This window comes from Macaca mulatta, chromosome 3 (genome assembly GCF_049350105.2).
Source record: "Macaca mulatta isolate MMU2019108-1 chromosome 3, T2T-MMU8v2.0, whole genome shotgun sequence".
NCBI classification, from domain to species: domain Eukaryota; kingdom Metazoa; phylum Chordata; class Mammalia; order Primates; family Cercopithecidae; genus Macaca; species Macaca mulatta.
In genome coordinates this window covers 101,358,923-101,363,940 of record NC_133408.1, presented here as the reverse complement: position 1 = coordinate 101,363,940, position 5,018 = coordinate 101,358,923, and the positions used below count along the sequence as shown (strand labels likewise).

Sequence of the window (5,018 nt, the reverse complement as noted above, 5' to 3'; positions counted from 1 at the left end):
CTAAGAGCTTAAAAGAAGACAGAAAAGACCACTGAAGGTCACAATTTGCATATTGATCTAACTGTATGCTTATTCTCTCACAAACATGTAATTGACTTTGCTTTTATTGGATTTGGGTTCTAAACCAATTTTATTAGTTGTAGTCTCATTGGTAATTTCAGTGAAGTATGAGAAACAGATGTTAGTTAAGAAGATAGCATGTATACACTAATCTGGATAACAGATTTAACACATACTGGACATACTGCTTTGTAGGCAGTGGATTTGATCAATAGCTGTGCTCCATTCTTACTACATTTCTTGGGGTATGAAGTATTTCACAGTTAAGACCTGATTTAGTCTAAAGTTTATCATACAGAGCAAATACACAACTCAACTATAATTGGAAGCACCATCAAGTCCTTATCTGGTATAACAATAGGAGAATTAATTGCAATAATAAATCTTCTCTCACTAAGTACTAGAGTTTTAAAAATTATCTTTCTTGGCGGGGTGCGGTGGCTCATCCCTGTAATCCCAGCACTTTGGGAGGCCGAAGCGGGTGGATCACGAGGTCAGGAGATTGAGACCATCCTGGCTAACACACTGAAACCCCGCCTCTACTAAAAATACAAAAAATTAGCCAGGCATGGTGGCAGGCGCCTGTAGTCCCAGCTACTTGCGAGGTTGAGGCAGGAGAATGGCGTGAACCCGGGAGGTGGAGCTTGCAGTGAGCCAAGATTGTGCCACTGCACTCCGGCCTGGGTGACAGAGGGAGATTCTGTCTCAAAAAAAAGAAAAAAATTGTCTTTCCTGTAATGACTGATAGTAGTAGAAAATTCACTGATTTGGGAATTGGAAGACTTAAAACCTGGCTGTGCCATTTATCAGTTGTGTAAGTCTGAGCAAGATGTTTTAACTCAGTATCTCTGTTTTAACGTCTATGAAATGGGAATAATGATATTCAATCTTAATACTTGTTCTGCCTGTCTTTTTTCTAAGAGACAATGTCTTACTCTGTCATCCATGGTGGAGTGCAGTGATGTAATCATAGCTCACTGTAACCTCCAACTCCTAGGCTCAAAAGATCCTCCCACCTCAGCCTCCTGAGTAGCTAGGACTACAGGCATGCATCATCACATCTAGCTAATTTTTTTTTTTTTTTTTTGAAGAGATGGGATCTTGTAATGTTGCACAGGCTGGTCGCAAACTCCTGGACTCAAGTGGTCCTCCCACCTTGACCTCCCAAAGGGCTAGGATTACAGGCATAAGCAACTGCACCCAGCCTTGTTCTGTCTATCTTATAGGTCTGCTTTGAGTAGTAGATGGAACTTATTCATTGATTCATTAGTATGTCTTTAGTGCCTATTAGATTCTATGACAGATAATGCATATTAAAGAGTTGTATAAATTTCAAAGCCCCATAGAAATAAAGAAATTATTTAATTTAGAAAATATTTGATTTGGAATATTTAATATTGGACTAAGAAACATAAATGTGGAACCTTTGAGATATCTTACTAAACAGAAAAGACTATCCTTTTAATTTTTTAAAAATGTAATACTGTTTATTTAACTTCAAAAATATTTCAGCTTTCTAAACAAACCAAAAAAAATAACAGAACGTTGCAAATTGTGTTTAAGTACAGGAGGTTCTTGAACTTACAACAATTTTTTTTTTTTTTTGAGACAAAGTTTCGCTCGTTGCCCAGGCTGGAGTGCAATGGTGCAATCTCAGTTCACCACAACCCCCACCTCCTGGGTTTAAGCGATTCTCCTGCCTCAGCCTCCCAAGTAGCTGAGATTACAGGCATGAGCCACCACACCCAGCTAATTTTGTGTTTTTAATAGAGACAGGGTTTCTCAATGTTGGTCAGGCTGGTCTGAAACTCCTGACCTCAGGTGATCCACCCACCTTGGCCTCCCAACGTGCTGATATTACAGGCATGAGCCACCGTGCCCGGACGAGGTTCTTGAACTTTCACTGATGCAATGGCTCTTCGCTTTGCTGACAATGAAGAGTCCTACAGTTTGTTTAAAAACAAACAGTTTAGGCCAGGTTGGTGGTTCACACCTGTAATTCCAGCACCTTGGGAGGCCGAGGTGGGTGAATCATGAGTTCAGGAGTTCAAGACCAGCCTGGCCAACATGGTAAAACCCTGTCTCTACTAAAAATTTAAAAATTAGCTGGGCGTGGTGGTTTGCACCTGTAATCCCAGCTACTCAAGAGGCTGACACAGCAGAATTGCTTGAACCCGGGAGGCGGAGGTTGCAGTGAGCTGAGATTGCACTATGGCACTCCAGCCCGGGCAACAGAGCAAGACTCTGTCTCAGAAAAAAAAGAGGAAAAAAAAAAATTTAAAAAGTACCGCACTTAACAAAAACAAAAACAAAAACCTTCTCATGCCCGCTGACTCCCTTTGTCCACAGCTAAGATGGCAGCAAAATGCTATGTCACTATATACAGAAACAAGACAACCTGAAGTTAAATGGATGCCCACTGCAGAGTCAACAGGTCCAGCCTCACAGTGCACATCCTGAGCTACAGCCCCTCCAAAAGGCATCTTCCCCACAGCCTCAACACCGAGCAAGGAGCATCAAGAGTTTGTCTCGGTTTTTTTGTTCTTTTTACAAACTATAGACATGTACAGTTGATAACTCAGGATTTCTAGCCAATAACCATATAGTTAACACCACCTTACAAAAAGAAAAAAAGCCAGAAACATCTTTTAAATGCCTTGTCACACCAACAGCAAAGGGCAGAGAGTGAAGAGAACATGAGAATGCCTTATCATTTTTAAAATGTTTGGAAATAGGTACAACTCTGATACAGTTTCAGGGTGCTCCAGACACCCATGGCCACTTCATGTAAACCACTGATCTAGAGCACTTTGAGAGACTGCAATATGATCGTGATCAAATTTTGTAATTAAACCTAATGAGGGCAACAGACACTTCTCAAGTAAGAGATGTGTCAATTATGGTACTCCCCACTCCAAGTATTCACAAGGAGACAAACAGTTTATTTATTCAGCCTCCTCCTGCTCCTCTTCTTCCTCTTTGCCTTCTTCATCTTCCTCTTCCACCTTTTTTCCAGGCAACAATAGCAGGATCCTTTGTGCCATCAAACTTTCCTTTCGACTTACAGTCAGCAACATCCTTCTCCTACTTCTCCTTCAGCTTTGCCGCCTTAGTGATGTAAGGCTGCTTTTCACTGTCATTTAAGTTATTCCACATCTCACCCAGCTTTTTTGCCACATCTCCAATAGAGATAGTGGGGTTTGTGGATTTGATCTTGGGGCCTAATTCTGAACAGAACAGGAAGAATCTAGACGGTGGCCTTTTGGAGGCATTAGATCCTTCTTCTTCTTAGCTCCCTTAGCTGGTCCATAATCCTTCATTTCCTGATAATAGCACACTTTATCCACCTTTGCTATTTCATCAAATTTAGATTTCTCTTTCCCGGACATTGTCTTCCACCTCTCAGAGCACTTCTTGGAAAATTCTGCAAAATTGACAGGGACCTCTGGGTTTTTCTTCTTATGTTCTTCTCTGCACATCTGCACATAAAAGGCATAAGCAGACATCTTGCTCTTTGGTTTCTTGGGGTCACCTTTAGCCATCCTGAGTGTATTGTTTGCTAGTCTGGGTAGCGCAGGGCACCATGCATGGCTCAGTGCTCCCCAGCCTTGGGCTAGCTGCCTCCATGAGAGCCCAACTATCCTTTTAATTGATACAAAGCCCTGCCTCCATGGCTTAGACAAAAGACAAACATTTCAGCATTTTCTCCCTAATTTAACAGCAATGCTGAACTCATATACGTAGGAAATTCTAAGTGTGTGCATGTGTATGGATATACATAATATGTATGTATTTATGTATGTGTATATGCATACATATACATATGTGCATACAGATGTATAAACACACAAACATATCCAATTGTCATTCTCAAGGCCCCAGGACTTGCACATAGTTGAATTCTAAGGCAGCTGCGGCCATGGGATTAGGTCTAGATCAGGACTGTTCCAGCGAGACAGCAAAGGTCAGAATCACACCCAGGATGCCCTAGGAAGTCCAGGACATTAGCTAGTCAAAAATATTTATGTGATCACTTCTCAGGCTTTTGGATAAGATTGAATGCAAACTTATTTATTTGCCTTATCCATTTGTGCAGTCAGTCCTAATTGCCACAGGGAGAGAGGGAAACAAACAGAAAAAAACATAGTCCCTAACCTTGAACTGCTCACACACTCCACCAAAAAGCAGAAAAGGCACAAGAAAATGTCTTCAGAGAACACTTACAGAACAGCCCCAGTGCAAATGAATACCATGTCATGTAGTTTTTCTCCTTCTTCATCCTTCACTTAGATCCCAACAAAATAATCAAGAAAGCCACTTTTCCCCCGAGAGAGAGAAAGAGTATTCACACTATGTCAGTCACTAAACTGAATTCTTTACTTGAAGAAACAGAGACTCAGAGAGTTTAAATAAGTTTCCCAAAAGAAGTCACAGACGTACTAAGCAGCACGGACAGTTTCAAACTGAAATCTATATGATTCCAATGCTCTTAACCACTACACCATATGGTAACTTGTAAATAGCATTGAAAACTGTAATAATCTTACTGGGCATTTTTTTGAGAATTGTTTGAGAATTAAGAATCGTTTTTAAAATGGTTAAGAAAATTCTATTTAGACAACTTATTTGTCCCACTCATAACACATGAAAACCACCACTGCAGATTGAGAACAAAGGTACTACAGAGTGAAGATGGATCTGAATTGAATCCAACGGTGAACTGAAAGGATGCGAGAGACTAAGTTAGTAAGAGTTGCCAAGATCACTCTGCTCCTTCACAGAACTGAGTTAGTAGAGGAAAGAAAGCTGGGCAGGCAAATGTGATTAGGATGAGGAGTTTTCATGATAGACACACCCCACTCCATCTATAACATACCCAAACTCCAGCAGTGACCCAAACACAAACTGAGGTTCTTGGGGTCAAAGGATTCCCTCTTCTATGAACAAAATATGTCTCC

At 40.9% G+C, this 5,018-nt stretch overlaps 1 pseudogene; it reads right to left on the bottom strand.

Moving 5' to 3' along the window:
* Nucleotides 1-3,005: 3,005 nt before the first annotated feature.
* On the bottom strand, nucleotides 3,006-3,686 carry LOC706014 (high mobility group protein B3 pseudogene; annotated as a pseudogene).
* Between the last annotated feature and the right edge of the window lie 1,332 nt (nucleotides 3,687-5,018).